This window comes from Manis javanica, chromosome 14 (genome assembly GCF_040802235.1).
Source record: "Manis javanica isolate MJ-LG chromosome 14, MJ_LKY, whole genome shotgun sequence".
Taxonomy (NCBI): Eukaryota; Metazoa; Chordata; class Mammalia; order Pholidota; family Manidae; genus Manis; species Manis javanica.
In genome coordinates this window covers 46,148,272-46,166,651 of record NC_133169.1, presented here as the reverse complement: position 1 = coordinate 46,166,651, position 18,380 = coordinate 46,148,272, and the positions used below count along the sequence as shown (strand labels likewise).

General features: G+C 33.6%; 1 long non-coding RNA gene across 1 annotated transcript in view; it reads left to right on the top strand.

Moving 5' to 3' along the window:
* The window catches only part of LOC140846131 (uncharacterized), a 53,447-nt gene that overhangs the window by 9,239 nt on the left and 25,828 nt on the right, over positions 1-18,380 (top strand). The window contains exons 2-3 of the long non-coding RNA XR_012125044.1: positions 8,082-8,187; positions 15,745-15,847. This is a non-coding gene — a long non-coding RNA (uncharacterized lncRNA). The remainder of the gene's footprint in view (positions 1-8,081; positions 8,188-15,744; positions 15,848-18,380) is intronic.

Below are 18,380 nucleotides of genomic sequence, written 5' to 3'. Positions count from 1 at the left end.
AGATTCAAAAAGACATACGCGCCCCTATGTGTATTGCAGGAATATTTACAATAGCCAAGAAATGGAAGCAACATAAGTGTCCATCAGTAGATGAATGGATAAAGAAGAGGTGGTACATATACACAATGGAAAACTATTCGGCCATAAGAAAAAAACAAATCCTACCACTTGCCAGAACATGAATGGAGCTGAAGGATATTATGCTCAGTGAAATAAGCCAGGTGAAGAAAGACAAGTGCCAAATGATTTTCCCTCATTTGTGGAGTATAACAAAGAAGCAAAACTGAATGAACAAAACAGCAGCAGACTTGGACCTCCAGGAAAGGAATAGCAGTTACCAAAGGGGAGGGATGTGGGAGGGCAGGTCAGGAGGGACACAGAAGGGGATTGAGGGGGATTATGTTTAGTACACATTGTATGTGGGGTCACAGGGAAGGCAGTGTAGCACAGAGAAGGTGAATAGTGAATCTGTGGCATCTTACTACACTGATGGACAGTGACTGCAATGGGGTATGGGTGAGGACTTGATGAATGGATGAATGTAGTAACCACATTGTTTTCTCATGTGAAATATTCATAAGAGTGCATATCAATAATACTTTAATGAGAAGAATTTAATATGGAACAACGAAAGACCCCGAATCGCCAAGCAATCCTGAGAAAGAAGAATAAAGATGGGGAAGTTATGCTCCCCGAGTTCAAGTTCTACTACAAAGCCACAGTAATCAAGACAAATTGGTACTGGCACAAGAACAGACCCATAGATTGATGGAACAGGATATACAGTGCAGATATATACCCAATTATATATGATCAATTAATATACGAAAAATGAGCCATGTATATACAATGGGGAGATGACAGCCTCTTAAAGAACTGGTGTTGTCAAAACTGGACAGCTACATGTAAGAGAATGAAACTGGATTATTGTCTCACCTCACACACAAAAGTAAACTTGAAATGGATCAAAGACCTGAATGTAAGTCATGAAACCATAAAACTTTTGGAAGAAAGCATAGGCAAAAATCTCTTGAATATAAACGTGAACAACTTTTTCATGATCATATCTTCTTCGGCAAAGGAAACAAAAGAAAAATGAGCAAATTGGACTACATCAAGCTAAAAAGCTTCCATTCAGCAAAGGACACCATCAGTAGAACAAAAAGGCATCCTATAGTATAGAGGATATATTTGTAAATGATGTATCCATAAGGGGTTACCTTCCAATATATATAAAGAACTCACATACCTCAACACCCAAAAAGCAAATAAACTGATTAAAAATGGGCAGAGGATCTAAATAGACAATTCTCCAAAGAAGAAATTCAGATGGCCAACAGGCACATGAAAAGTTTCTCCACATCGCTAATTATCAGGGAAATGCAAATTAAAATCACACCGGATGGCCACTATCCAAAAGAAAAGGAACAACAAATGCTGGTGAGCAGGTGGAGAATGGAGAAGCATCCTATGCTGTTGGTGGGAATGTAAATTAGTTCAATGGTTGTGGAAAGCAATATGGAGGTGCATCAGAAAACTAAAAATAGAAATACCATTTGGCCCAGGAATTCCACTCCTAGGAATTTACGTGAAGAAAAAAGATCCAAGATTCATAAAAACATATGCACCCCTGTTAATCACAGCACTATTCACTGTAGCCAAGATTTGGAAGCAACCTAAGTTTCCATAAGTAGATGAATGGATAAAGAATATGTGGTACATAATACATGATGGATATTATTGAGACATAAAAAGACAAGAAATCCTACCGTTTGCAATAACGTGGATATATTTAGGTGGTATTATGCTCAGTGAAATAAGCCAAGCAGAGAAAGACAAGCACCAAATGATTTCACTTATTTGTGGACCGTAACAATGAAGCCAAACTGAAGAAATGAAGCAGCAGCAGACTCACAGACTCCAAGAAGGGTCTAGTGGTTACCAAGGGGAAGGGGGTGGGAAGGGTGAGAGGAGAGGGATAGAGAAGTGGATTAAGCGATATTATAATTAGCATACATAATGTCGTTGGGTCACAGGGAAGACAGTGTACCACAGAGAGAACTAGTAGTAAATCTCGCATCTTACTATGCTGATGGACAGTGACTGCAGTTGGGTTTGTGTGGAGGGGGACTTAATAATATGGGTAAATTTAATAACCACAATGTTGGTCATGTTAAATTTTTGTAAGATTGTATATCAATGATACCTTAAAAAAGGAATATCTTATTAAAATTACTCAGTTAATTTCTTCGTTCAAGTAATTTGAACGTGGACATGAAACTCCATAGATTCGTAGGCTTTCAACACTTTTTTGCTATAACATTCTTAGTGTATTTCTCATGTAGAAATTGTTGAAACCAGTGGTTGGAGGAAAGATATGTCATTTGGTAAATTATTAACATTAGAGGATAAGTTTTAAAACGTTATCTTTAGATAAAAAAACATCTTTGCTTATGGTTGGGTGAGACTTTCTGCTTATTACTGTAGTTTTAAGAAGTCTTAATTTGTATCACAAATAGATTTCATGGTTTTATGTAAAGATTTAGAAATGAAACTTTAGTTAAGACAGAGTAAGCAAACCCTCTCTCTGACATTTTCATTTGAGGAGCTCTTCCTTATTTGGGATATAATTTACAATCTTATTAAGAAATGATGCAAATATGAAAAACTGACCCCTGTATTTGTTTTTCATGGAACGCAATCCATCTTAAATGTGTGCAGGCAAGTTAAAGAAGCTTTACTTGCTCAAAGAGTGAATTTTTTGTGAGTTCAGAGTATGGGAGATTATTTTGATGTTAATTTCACCCTGCAGTAAGGCTGTATAAAAGGTCTTGTTGAGTAAAATCCCAAAATTGCTCTTATGTAGTCTGACCTTATTCTTGAACACTGGTAAAATTCTGGTATATATGGTTTACTAAGTTTCTGTTTTCAGATTTAAAAATTATGAATTCTGCAAATATGTTTAATCACAACTTCTGTTCTTGTTACCCCATAACTAGTGGAGAGTTTGTCCCCCAAATTTTATAAGTCAGTGTGCATAAATTAATAGAAAAATGTGGAGTTTGCCTCCTGACACCATTATTTATGGTAGGCATGGTTTAGCTGTGAGCTTTTTCACCTCATCGGTTCTGTTCCTCATGATCCTCAACTAAGAAAATCATTATATAAGACCTCAATTTTACAGTGTATATTTAAGTCTTCATAGATTGTAGTCTCGACCATTACTATTTCTGCTATTTCAACACTACCATCATCAAATTAGTGATGGTGGTGGTGGTGGTGGTGGTGATGAGACCAGAAGCAAGATGAAAGTTAATTTTTAACTCTCTCTCTCTTTTTTTTTTAAGATTTCAACTGTCTTTCAATCTGTTAAGAGATGATGTTAGGACAGAATGGGATTAATTTCCAAAGACTGATATAGCTCGTCTGTTCGGTTAATTTCAGGGAATTTTAGCTTTAATATTTGGGATCAGAGTTATGGCTTTGACAATTATTTAGTCTTTCTGAAGGTCCTTTGCTTTGTGGCCCAGGAAGCCAGGACTCCCTGCATTCATCATTCATGACTTGCACATTCCAGGACTAAGTACCACACATAATAATTTCTGCTATCAGGGCATAGGCACAAGGCATCCAGCTCCTTTCTTCTTCAGTGTGAGTAGAACTCTATTCTTTGTCCCTCAGTTTTAAATGAGGTGCTCCAATTAGACCTAGATTCATGAAGTGTGCCCTCTTTGGTAAGAAGTAAATTAGGAATCCTAAGAACTGACCTGTTTCTTTACACTTCCTGGGGCTACCTATATTTGGAAGCAGAATTGTGCCCCACCCCACCCCTAACATTTTACCTTATTGTGGAAATGGGGATGATGATACCTGTGTTGATTATCTTACATACCATGATTATTGAAAGGTTCAAATGGTATTATCTAAAGCTATATATCTTATGAATTAAAGTATTTTATATATATTAGTTTATTATTATTACTATTATTACAAAAATGTTAACCCTTTAAAATTCCTACCATGACTGCCACTTTATTCCCCGCCCTGCCCTGCCCTGCCTGGAGTGGGGAGGAGTGGCATGGGGAAAGTTCCTGCCACCCAGTGGTATGAGCTGCAGATCTTTCCTCCTTAGAGTTGTTCCCAGACCTCAGCTGAGGAGCTCTCTCCCATTTTTCCGCGGCTGATTTCTCATGGGCGTGTAGAGGAACCAGGGGAAGCTGACTCTGCTGAGAGAGGATACCCATACCTGTTATATTCACCTTTTGGATAAATGGATCAGAACCATTTCCTCACTTTCATTATTCAGTTACAGAGAAACTGAGATATTTTTTCCTCATAGTAATTAAGAAAGTCATTTGGCTACTTAAGATTTTTTTCACTGACAGTTATTTAAAAAGTGATAACTGTATTGATAGGATTAAAATCCTGAGTGGTCTGGAAATGCAACCCAGTTAATTGTACCTTAAGTAAATTTTAACAGTGGTACAACTTAAGATGTAAAGCTAAGTGAGCACTCAGCTGAGTAATCCATCTGAGAAGTGATGGTCACAGTGGAGTGGAGCAGAGGATGGATCATAGGATGCAGGACCAGTAGGACTGGTGACCAGTTAGCTATGGAGGATAAGGGCGCGGAAGACGGCTCCCACGTTTTCCTTGGGTGTTTGCATGGCAGTGATGTCATTAACTTGTGTAGGGACTATGAAAGGAAAAGAACATTGGAGCTAGGTTGGGCTATTTAATCAGTTTAGTTTTGGGTATATTGATTTTATGGTACCTATTGAACATCTGAATTGCTAGAGAAATTTGTGAATTGTAGACTTATAGGTAGAAGTAGAAGTTGAACTTAAGTGAAGTAGTGTGTGTAGAGTAAGAGGGAGGGGGGACTAAGAAGAACTTCCTTATCCTTTCTTACAGAGAATGCCACCTTTTCGGGTTCAGTAGAGGAAGAAGAGTTTGTAAAAGTAACTGAGAGGGAAATGGGGGAGAACCAGGGAAGAGTGGTACCAATAGTTCCGGGGAGGAGTGAGAAAGAGTTAAAAATGCATGTTAATATTTTCTGTGGAGTTCTAGTTTTATGTGGACACCTGATGTTTCTACACTAGTTATAATCACTGATTTTAGTTGTAATATCTCATTTATAAGTATTAAATTTACTACTTGGAATTTAATCTCAGAAACCATACCTGTCTATACACTGCAAATGTATGCTATTATGGTAATCGCTCTCATATGTAACAGGCCAGGAAGGTGATATTATCCCCATGGGACAGATAATAAGACTAAGGTGATTGTGCCTAGGACACATAGGGCCAGTACAGAGCTTGGATTCAAATCCAGGACTTGCTGGCTCCTGCTGAGACAGTGGTGCCTCCTATACGTGTGTTGAAAGCACAACACACCCATAAGTTAATTTAATAATGTTTCTTATTTCCAAACTCTTTTATAAATATAGATCTAACTTTAGAGTTTTAAAATGTGTCCTTCCAGAGAAGGAGTTATCCTTTTATTTTACTATTGTTCAAATTTTAATAATATACTTTCTTGATGTGATTATTTTCAGCTTTTTAATACCGTGCACATAGTTGATGTTTAATACATCTTCTCATTATTTTTTAGTTTTTAACTTTTTGATTATGATCTTAGGGTTTTCCTTATCCTGTGTGTACTACTGTCAATATTTGTTTAGTATTAGAGATATTTTTGCAGCTAACTGAATATTAGAGTTTAGTCTTGCTAATAGGTCTCAGACTAAATTTTGAAAAGAGTGCATTGTATAAACATAGTAAAAGGTATTGATTGTTACTTGGCCAATTCTGTTTCCTACTGAAGTTATCTGCAATTTCTAGGAGCGTTTTTGGAAGGTAAATATAACTTGTTAGATATGTTGTTATTCTTCAGTTCTAGGTAAAGCCAATACCAAAGACTTTTGTCATATATTGCTTGAATAGCTTTAGAAGATGCCTCAGGGTTTTCATAGGAATAGAAAGGTGTGTGCGTGTGTGTGTGTGTGTATTAAAAAAAGAATTTTGTACTATTCTTTCAATTATAAAACCTCCAGGGAGAACTGGACTGGGACTGGTACAAAGAACTAGGAAGTAGCAAATCTTGAATTCTATTTTTAAGCTTTTCCTATAAATACTATGATAAGTTGGCAAGGTACTTCCTTTCTCTTGGTCTATTTCCTCACCTGCAGGATGATGGAATATAAAAAGTTAAAAAGTTTCCTTCTAACATTTATGCTTCTTTAATTATGGTGGAGGCTAGGAAAATAGGCAGATTGCAACATTATTTGTATGCTGCCTGTGATTTTCAGTGTGAAACAGGTTAATAAAACTGAACTTCTATGCTTTTGATTTAATTAGGTACTTTAAGGTAATTGATCTTGAAAGGAGATATTTTTTAAAGCTCGTTGATTTTGTTAACATTTATATAAAGAAATTGCAAAGCTCCCCATCTTGCTACTTGAGTTAATATTTTTCTGCAAAAGGAATTTAGGGATTTTAAAAATTCTTTTAGGTTTAAGACACTTTAAATAGTATATGCTTGATCCAAGCAGTCTCTTATGTGTAATTGAACTGAAATAAAATTAAAATGATGAATATATCTTTCATTGAATTATTCTCTACTAAAAATGACTCTTGTTTTCAGTGTAATCAGTGGAACCAATAGAACCAGGTTACTGGAAAAACTAGAAATTTGGGAGACTTGTCTCACAGCAGGAGCTAACTCTGGTAGAAATTGTGTGAAAATTAATTGAGGTAATCTGTGTAAAGTGATTATTAAATAGTGCTTGGCACATAATAGATGCTGAGCTATTGTTAGCTGTTAATGGGATAAAGAAATTTTAAAAGATGATTATAGACTATACACTGACAGAGACAAAGGTGAAGCAGGGTGAAGTATTTGGATTTTTGTTTGTTATAGAGAGATCAGATTGAAACTTAAATTTGTGTGTAGAGTGTTAAGATTCAGCTCTCCCGCCCACCTCCTATGTCCTCTACCGTGCCCCACAGAGTGGAAGAACATTTATTTTGTTCATCTTAGAGCTCTCATATGCCTTACAATAGCTTCCCGAAGTAACAACTACTGCTCCCACCACCACTGCCATATACCGCCAACATAGAAGAAGAATACTGATGGACCTTAAGTTAAACCAAAAAATAGTTGATTTCTAAGTTAATTGCTCAGAGAAACAAAATCTTGTTTAGTTTTGATTATTTTAATTTAGATAATAAAGGACCATATGCTTGTGCCATATGACTAACTTTTTTCCTTCTGGTTTTAAGAATTAATTTCAGTCGTATGTCAAGAACTGTTATCTGACTTTCTAGAAAACGTCTTTTGATTCAGAAATATTTTTGAGTATTTGTGGTAAAATAATTTAATTAATCTTGTCCTTTATACCAAAGAAAAAAGATATGATATGAAAGCAAAACTCAGGATTTTTTTCCTGAATAATTAAAATATTTTTAATAAAATTTTTTCTTCTAAATGGTGTGAGCAGAATTTTGTTGAAAGTTAAGACGGGTAGATTATTATGGTTTAGATAGAAGAAATGAAAATAGCCAGAGAAAGTCCTCCTAAATACTTTTATTTCAATTATTTTTTTCTTTATGTTGAATCAAACGATGAAGTCACAATTCAGTCTAAAGAGGATTTAAGAGAAAATATTAGGTAAAAAGAGAAATTCACCTAACAGTGACTTATATGGATGTTATTGTCCATATAACTTAGGATAGGGTATTGAAAATAATAGTGATATTGGTTATGAGGTGACCATGATAGTAAGAGTTTTTGCAAGTTGTCAAAGCTGAACCATAAAGCCAAGGAAAAGTAGGTCTTCCACAGGAGATGAGAAAAACATTCCTGTGTTAAGATTGAGCATAAGGACAGTTCAGATTGTAGTAGAAATTATTGGATCTATATTTCAGTTTACTGTAAAGAGAGCATGAAGTAATTTGTACTTAAACTTGATGAATTATAAAGATAGGAAACATTTCCCTATGAATTAGCTAGAAATTGTATCTGAATATTTTTCTGTAGGAATTGTGTGCATTTTACCTTTTCTTCAATTTATTTAGATCAGCTGTTCCATGTATTAGCCTTGCACATGCGGCTCTATAGTATTGATTCTGAATACAATCCCTGGAGAAAGCTTACACAGTTCCTAGAAGATATGAATTCACAGTAAGTATTGAAAAATTTAAGTAAATTCAAACTGTTTTTGAAAATAAGTAAAAAAAATAGATTGAAATTCTTCATAAAAGTGTGAGTTTTCCTTCTAAACCCAGAAATATTTAATAAAAGTTGAGGGCCATTATACCTTTTGTAAAAATTCCTATCAAGTGAGAAAATCTTTTAAAGAATCCCATGGTTTTTATCCAGATAAAACATTCAAATGGAGGCACATAATGGCTGGTTGTCTCCCTTTTCATGTCAGAATCAAGCAGCATGTTCAGGTGGCCTTGGTCTAATCCCTCTACTGTAAAGTTCCCCACCAGCCTTTCACCTAGTGAGTTTCGCAAGCCCTGATGATTCTTGCCTAAATGCAGTATTTCATTAGGGGCAGCAGAAAAAACAACAAAAAGGCTTCTTTCTGATTTATTAGCTAAAATGTTTTTATAAAGAAGAGTTGTCCATATCAGCTATTTGGTTACCCTGAAATATATTGGCTTAATTATTCCCAGTTTATGAATTTTCAAAGAAATAATTTGATGCCCTGTTAGTCGTCTGTATGTCTTCTTTCAAAATATGCCTATTTGGATCCTCCTCCCATTTTTAAATTGGATTTTTTTTTGCTGTTGAGTTATATTAGTTCTTTATATATTTTGGATCTTAAACCCATATCAGACATATTTTAGTATTTCCATGGCTTCCGTTTTTACATTTAGATCTCTAATCATTTGGAATTTATCATAATGTGTCATATAAGGAGTGGATACAACTTGTTTTTTTCCATATAGCTAGCTATCAAATGTCCTACTACTTTGCCTTTTCTACAATAGTAAATTAAAACAGAACTAAAAGAAAACAAAGGTGAGAAAGTACTTTGTATACTGATATGGAAAGATCAACACCAATACAATGTTAAGAGAAAAATCTGGGAGCAGAAAATGTGTACTTTATGCCACTACTTGTATAATCAAGGGAGGATGAAAAAATAAATTTTATAAGCACAGAGAAGACAAGTAATCATTCTATAGCATCTTCCTTTGCTGATAGTGACTGCAATGGGGGAGTGAGGACTTGATAATATGGGTGAATATTGACACCACAATATTGTTTATGTGAGGCCTTCAAAAGATTATATATCAATGATAAATTTAATGAAAAAATGAAACAAAATTATATTTACTTGTTAAGCTAGAACAAACCAAACAAACACATATTTGAATATAGCATAGATGACACTGAGGAGCTGTGGGGGAAGCATAGTCTTTATAATGAATGGTGATGAGATAATTGGATATTTATATGAGAAATAATTAATACTGACCCCTACCTTATACAGAACATATTCAGATTTTGTCAGTTGTTTCTGCAACGTCCTGAGAAATGCAAAGTCAATGGAAAGAAAATTCAAGTTGAACTTACATTTAGTTACCATGTTTTATTTCCTTTGTTCCTGACTTTTTCTTCTCTTTCTGGCATTGACTTTTTTTTGAAGAGCTCAGCTGTGAATTTATTTTTGTGTAATATTTTCTTATGGTTACATTCAGGTTATAATCTTTTGGCAGAAATACCATGGAAGTAATGTTGCGTTCTTTTTAGTGTATCATATCAATAGGCCCATGTTACTGATTTGTCTTGTTATTGATGAAATAACTCTCATCATTTGTCTAACATGGTATCTGCCAGGATTTTCCACTGTAAAGTTATTTTTTCCTCTGTAGTTAGAATCTTGTAGGGAACTACTTTGAGGCTATTTGTATACCCTCTTACTTCTCAAAAAAAAAAAGCCAAAATAAAATTTTGCATGTGTTTTTTCTTTATAGACAAAATTGGGAAGCTATGAGTATTTTGCATGTTATGGCTAAGGGAAGTCACTTTTCTTGATATTAGTGATTTTCTTTCCTCTGTAGACTATAAACTCAAGGACAGGGATGGTTTGCAAATAACATATGAGAATGCCTAACTCTGAGTCTAAAGATAATCAGCAAACAAAAGGTTTATTAAGTGTAGTATCGGTGAACTAAAGTTTAAAGAACAGCATAGGTCTTGTGCTTTCCATGATACTGATGGCTGGGTTGTATTTTTCTCAAGTCCTGCGAGTGGTACTCAATAGGATAGTGGTAAAGCTGTGAACACGTACCCGGTGCTTACTTCATGCTAGGCATTTTTCACCAAAACTGTATGCACTAGGTACCATTATATTCCAAGTTTTACATAAAAGGAATCTGAGGTTTAGAACATTAATTAACATGTTCTTTAGGGGCACAAAGGTGTTAAGAGAGAACTGGCATTTGAATCAAATCTTTCTCATTCCAGAACCTAAGTTCTTAATTTTTACTGGGTGCTTCCTTTCCTAGAACAAAGAAATTAGGAATTTCAAGAAAGTTTGGTTGATTTTTGTGCATAACCTCCCCACCCCTCCATTTGTTCTCATTTTATAGTTCATTAGTTCTCTACCTTGTAATACAATTTATTGTAATATGTCATCTGTGTTTTATATCTGAATCTTAGATTCTTAAAAAATTAAAGTTATCTTTTTCAATTTTCTCACTTAATACTTTTCCAACATAAAATTCTATGTCTGATAATACAAGTTTCTCATATATATTTTCCCCGTAATCCTCAAGAAAATTATTTCCTTATTTCCTTTTAATTTAACTGTATTGAAAATTACTTTCTTTTAAAATGTAATGATAAAATTAGGCCTATTAACTCTAATCTGTCCATTTTCTCTTATCATCCATAGAGTTTACTAGTTTACAGTTTTTAGAGTCTGGATTTTAAGATTACCTAAAAGATTTAAGAGATAGAAACAATTTCATATTTTAAAATATTAAACATTTTAAAGGATAATATCACAATGATGGTACTAAATCCCACAGTTAAAATCTTTGGTTCTTTTCTCTACAGTGGGGTATATCCATTCATTCATTTATTCCAATTATGTGCCTACCATGTGCCAGGAAAGATCCATTTCTGTGTCCTCAGAATGGTTGTTTTTATCTTAGTAGCCAGTAAGCTCTAGGTTACTGTTTTTGTAAATTTTTCTCTGATAATAAAAATTGTATTTATTGTGTAGTGTTTAGAATATACAAAAATATTGAAGAAAAAAGTGAAATACTCTAAAATCTTATAACCTACATGTTACATATAATTTATTATAATTTAATAAACAAGTGAACCATAAAAGTGAGCAAATATGAAAGAAAACAATCAACTATATTTTCCAGAATTCCCCTAATATTGTTAACACTTTCATAAATTTCTGTCCAGTCCCTTTTTTTTTCTGTGTGTTTATTATGGATTTTAAAATACTATTTGAATCATACTATATGTTTTAGAATCTGCTTTTTAAAATTCACACATATCAACCAAATTCTTACATCATTAAAAATTCTTTAAATGATGTCCTTATTTATTGATTTAAATTGCTTCTCCTTTTCCAGCATAATATCAGGTGATGTGTTAAGCAGTTCTTAACATTTAGATGTGAATCCAGAACTTACAGAATAACATGAAAGCATATAAATGTTTTATATTTTTAGTCATTAATTTTATAAATATTCACTGAGTGTCAAGTACTGTGTTACATAGTGCTACAATACTTTCCAGAAATATGGTATACATAAACTTTCACAGGCAGTGTAGGAATGTCTCCATTTGTCAATCTGCATATTACCACCTAAAAAAAATTTTAGAGGCTAATTTGGTAGGTAAAATGGGGTCACAATATAAATTTATTTAATTTCTGGTGAAGTTAACTTTATGCAAATATTTCATGTTTATTAGCTATTTGTATATACTCTGTGAATGATCTATTCAGAAAATTTATCCATTTTTCTGTTGGCATTTTAGTTTAAAAAATTATTTGATTGATTCTTTGTACCTTAAAAGTATTAAACTATCACAGGTGTTGAGATTTTTTTCCCAAAAATATGTTTTGCTGTTTAATTTTATAGTTATTTTTCTTGACATATTAAAGTTTTAAATTTTCATGTAGCCAAACCAATCAGACCTTGTATTTCTTGTTTTTCCTGATTATTTTGATACTTAAAATGCCTACCTATCCCTTCCAATATAATGATGTTTACCTTTATAACCAGTTTTATAATGTTTCCCATCTTAGGACTTGCAATATCTACCTATATATTCTTTGTAGAATTTTATTATGGGATGATTTTTTTAATGCATAATCTACTCAAAGTTAATTTTCATCAGTACTAATGAGTGAAGATGTAATATTTATTTTAAAATATCTAGCTAATTTTTAGCAATTTTATATCCTACTTTTTTATACATTGTGTGTTTATTGTAGTTCTTATTAGAGACTTTTCCCTTTGTTGTGTTGACCTACAAGCCTATTTCTGTGACAAAACCATGATGTTTACTAACTGAGAAAATATGTGTATACCTCTAGTTGGGCTAGGTTCCTCTCATTCTTTCCTTCATCTCCCAGTTTTTCTTTGGTATTCTCACTTATTTTTCCAGTTGATCTTTAGAACCATTTTCTAAATACTTGTTCTTTTGATTGAAAGTATTTTAAACTCATAAATTAATCTGGAAAAATTAGTTACCTTTATAGTAGACAGTCACCTCAAACCTTTCCCATTCTTTCATTTTTTGGTGTCATTGTAGTTTGAAACACTTGTTAATTATACATTCTTAATTGTATTTAATATAAAAGTTGCTAAATTTTTAACAAGGAGTGTATGAATAATCATAATAGGATATAATTTTTGTATAGATTTCCACACATATGGGGATTTAGAATGATTTTAAATGAAATTTGAAGGACACTGAAATAATAATAAAAAGCAAATAATCCACCTCCAATTTTGAGAAAGATTGATTCTATTATAAAAAACTGTTGACATAATAAGATATATGAAAATCTAGAATTGTTGGTCCTTTAAGCTTTTCATTTGCTTGTAATATCCTTATTTTTAAGAAATTATATTTAATTTACTTCTTTGGGGATTCTTTTCTGTATCTGAAAGCTCTGTAATTTGTTGGTCTTTAGGTTATGATGCAAGAAGTTCTCAAGCCTCTTTGACTTTTGTGTAGTAAAGTGGATCCTTGCGTCAGCGTGAGATTGGCCTGGTTTAAATGGATCCATACAGTTCCTTATAAATATGAGTCTTAATCAGCTGTTAAATTTATAATGTAGGATTTGATAATCCAAAATCATTTTTATTCTAAGTAGTTTTTAAAGGACCTGTTTATTATTACCATTTTCTTTTTATCCATAGTACAGCAAGGGTTTTTCAATTTTACTTTCCTCTTACTCTTCTCGCCCCTTTGTTCGGGTCTAATTTCACCCTTTCTGCATATTTCCTTTTGAGTCATTTAGTTAATTTCATTAAAGGGACTGTGATAAAACCACTGAAATACAAAAATGTGTAGGACCTATGGGCCCTGATATTGATAAGGTTGTAATTTATTATGATGTGTCTTCCCTTGGTTTATTTTGTCAATCTCATTAGCTCTAGTGTAGCTAAGCTAGTCTAGTTTTTGTTTCTTTTGCCACCTGTTTGTTCTTTTGTCCATCCATCCATCCATCCATCCATCCATCCATTTTTCATTTATTTGTTTATTCAGCTAGTTTTTATTAATTGTTTTAATCTGGACATCAAGGAAATAATAGCAAACAAGACACAGTTCCTATGGAGGCTTTTTTTTCAGGGTACTAACAGTATAAAGGATGAATTGGAGGGACATAAAATTAGGGGAGATTGAATACTTAAACAGCCATAGGGATGGCAGAGTCATTAGGATTTACTGCCAATTAAATATGGGGCGAGTGAAAGGAGATGGGTTTGGGATGTCCCAAGTTTCTAGCTTATTTATTCATTATACTTTTATTACATTTCAGGCATGTGCTGAATACTAAAACTTATAATAAATAAGCCACATGAAGACTAAGCCTATAACAGGGAGAGCATACTGATTATGACTCGGATGGGATTGCATGTGTGAATAACATGGAATGATGATGAGTTAAGTTTCAGGCATGTTGAGGTTAAGCTGTCTGTCAAATGTACAAGTGGATATTCAGATAGAGTGTTCAAGAGAGTCGTGGCTAGAGATACAGACTTGGGATACAGCTGGTGATTGAAGTCATGGGCTACGGGATCTTTCAAAAAGAGTCCTTTATACTAAACTAGAGTGAGAATTGGAGCCGTGGGGAACAGCACTATTTCTACTGGTCAGAGGAGAAGAACCTATCAAGAAGATTAAAGTAGAGTAAACAGAAAGGTAGAAGGGAAGCTGAGAGAGTGCTTCACAAAACCAAGAGAACTTTCCAGACAAGAGTGTTCAGCTATATCCAAAGTTGAGGATCCATAAGATAAAGATTGAAAAATGTCCACTAAATTTTCAATTATAGGATCGTTGTTGACCATGTGGAAAACCATTTCTGTGGGGATCTGAATAATAGGTGAAGAAGTGGTGCCCCTCCATTCAGATTCTTTTTTAAGAAAAAACTTTTGGGCTTGCAAAGAAAAGATGCTGGAGAAACTCGAAAGGCAAGAAAGAGTAGGATCCATGAGCATTAATGGAAGGTTGACTTCAGAGAGGAAGGCAAGTAAATTAAGTGCATATCTGTAGAGAAGAGAGGTATTCAGAGAGCTGTCTTCCTCCCTCTGGCAGTTATGAACTTCATAGCACCAGGTTTTAGTTTATTCGCCAGTGTATTCAGTGCCTGACATATAGTAAGTAATTTTTAAGTATTTGTTGAATGATGGACCTAATAAAAGGAGCAATTTTTGTGGATCCCAAGTCTAGACAGAAGTGTAGCTTTAGAATTTAGCTAAATCTGGAAGCTTAAGATTTATTTTTGTTCTCTGACATTAAAAATTAAACCTATGATCAAAAACTTTAAACTTCTAAAGAAGTTAAAAAAATTTGAGAACAAAACATGCTGCATTACATTATATCCTATGTTTTTCATAGTACGATATTCCTAAGGTTTAATCCTTTGTCTTTTATAATGTATTTTAAGTTCTGCTTTGGTTATTATTATCTTTTTTGAAACTTTGAAGATAAATGTTAAAGATTTTATTTGAACTTTATGTTAATTATAAAGTTGAAACAACTTTTAAACAACATAGTAACCAAGACTTTTCAGTGTAACTTCTTTGTGAATTATACTTGTTCTTTTCTTATAATGTGAAATTTACTCCTTAGTGTGAAGTTTATGATAGCAAGCATCTTATGTGCCACCCCATTTGTGGTGAAACTAATTTTAAGTTCCATTTAATGCTTCATTTGATTTCTGTAACATAAGAGATCAGAAAGACTCAAGTAAAGGTAAAATATTCCAGTTGTTTACTTTAGTAAGACCTAATAAATTTTCTATGTAGTTTTTTTATTTTATGGAGAATCAAAGAAATAAATGGGTCCAAAAGATTATGTTTTGAGGCAAAAAAATGCAGCCCCTAACTTTTTCTTTTAGAGTTCTCAGTTGCTCATGAAAGTTTCATTTCAGTTCCAAAGGCATGTATGTGAAATATAAAATGAAATTAGAAAATATGTACAACACTACCTAAAGTGGTTTTGCATTTTTCTTTTAAGCAGGGAAATGAAGAACAACAGCCTGAGGTTCCTATTCTTTTCCATAATGTTACATCCCTCTTGCTCATCCAGATCTTAATGGTGCCACAACCCTTACACAAAGGTATGTCTTTGTAATACAGGTTCTTGAGTTATATAGTATATATGCTGAATATTCTAAAAATGTTGGGGTCCAATATAGCAGTCAGTCTGATGGAAATGTTTTGAGGTAAATGACATTATTGTTTACCTATTATTAGTAAATAGTAATCATATATATCAAAAGAAGATGACAAGCAAAGGTTTTTTTTTTCCCTTGTGGGTCTATTCTTTTCACCTTTTAGTCAATAATAAGGAATAAGGAAAAGACATGGGGAAATGACTCTGAAAACCTTTGTTTAAAAAAAAGTGGTAATACAAAAATGTGAAAAATAGAGCAAACTGTTAGCCTTAATGCCTCTACCCTGTCTACATACATACATATTTTGATATGGTAGTAGTTACAGTTATTTGAAATGTGATATCCCTTCATTTTTAGTTATCATAATATTATGATGTTAATATATTATGACACTAACAGCATTAACATTATATTAGCAACATTTGAACTATTGTTCCATAGTCTTTGTAGTTTTCATTTTGAGATGCCTGCAATATTGTATCATTCAGCAAACTTGCAGGATACAAAATTAATACACAGAAGTCTGTTGCATTCCTATGTACTACAACAAACTAGCAGAAAGAGAAATCAGGAAAACAGTTCCATTAAAATTTCATCAAAAAGAATAAAGTACCTAAGAATAAACCTAACCAAGGAGATGGAAGGCCTACACTCTGAAAACTACAAGCTACTCATGAGAGAAATTAAAGAAGACACAAATAAGAGATAATCTATGCCATGCTCATAGATAGGAAGAACTAATATTGTCAAAATGGATATCCTGCCCAAAGCAATTTACAGATTCAGTGTAATCCCTATCAAAATATCAATGACATTTTTCAGTGAACTAGAGCAAATAATCCTAAGATTCATATGGAACCACAGAAGGCCCTGAATGGACAAAGCAGTTTTGAGAAAGAAGAACAAGCTTGGGGGTATTATGCTCCTTACTTCAAGCTCAACTACAAAGCTGCAGTAATCAAAATAGTATGTTTCTGGTGCAAGAACAGACCCCTAGATCAATGGAATAGCATAAAACCCAGAAATAAACCTATGCTTATATGGTCAATTAATATATGATAAAGGAGCCATGAATATATAATGGGAAAGGAGTTTTTTCAATAACTGTTGTTAGGAAAACTGGACAGCAATATGCAAGAGAATGAAACTGGATTACTGTCTAAGCCCATATACAAAAGTAAACTGGAAAGACCTAGATATAAGACATGAAACCATAGAACTTTTAGAAGAAAACATAGGCAAAAATATCTTGAGCATAAGTGTGAGCATTTTTTTTCTGGATATGTCTCTCCGGGCAAGGGAAACAAAGACAAAAGTAAACAAGTGGGACTATATCAAACTAAAAAGCTTCTGTACAGCAAAGGACACCATCAACAGAACAAAAAAGCAACTTAGAGTATGGGAGAATATTTTCATAAATGATTTATCCAATAAGGGGTTAATATCTGAGATACATAAAGAACTCATATGACTGAACACCAAAAAATCCAAATAACCTGATTAAAAAATGGGCAGAGGACATGAACAGACATTTTTTCCAAACAAGGACAGCTGGCCAACAGTCAAATGAAGAGATGCTCCACATCGCTAATCAGCAGGGAAATGCAAATCAAAACCGCAATGAGATATCACCTCTCTCCACTACCCAAAAGACAAGAAATAACAAGTAGTGACGAGAATGCAGAGAAAAGAGAACTCTCCCACACTGTTTGTGTGAATGTAAATTGGTACAGCTACTACAGAAAGCAATATGGAGGTTCCTCAAAAAACTAAAAAGAACCATACAATCCAATATTCTGCTTCTGGGAATTTAATGGAAGAAAACAAAATCCCTGATTTTAAAAGATATATGCATCCCTATGTTTATTGCTGTATTATTTACAATAGCCAAGATGTGGAAGCAACCGAAGTGTCCATCGATAGACAAATAGATAAAGGAGGTGTGGTTACTGTACACAATGGAATATTATTCAGCCATAAGAAAGAAACCCTGCTATTTGAAACAACAATGGATGGACCTAGGGGATATTATGCTCAGTGAAGTAAGCCAGGGAGAGAAAGACAAATACCATATGATTTCACTTGTTTGTGGAATACAAAAACAAAACAAAATGAACAGAATGGCAGTACACTCAGAGACACTAAGAAGTGACTAATGGGTACCCTGGGGGAGGGTTTGGAGTAGGTGGGAAAGGTAGGAAAGGGCACAGAAATCTCAATCATAATATATTTTTTTCATGGGGATGGAAGTGCAGCATGGAGAATATAGCCAGTGGGTCTGTAGCATTGTTCTGTGTTGACAGGTAGTAACTACACTAGTTGCGGTGAGGATTTAATAATGTGTATAACTGTTGAACCATGGTGATATACTCAAAACCAACATAATAATGTGTATCAACTATACCTCAATGAAATAAAATTCTATCAAATAATTAACCATTCTTCTTTAGTGGAAAACTATGTTCTTATGCTACAT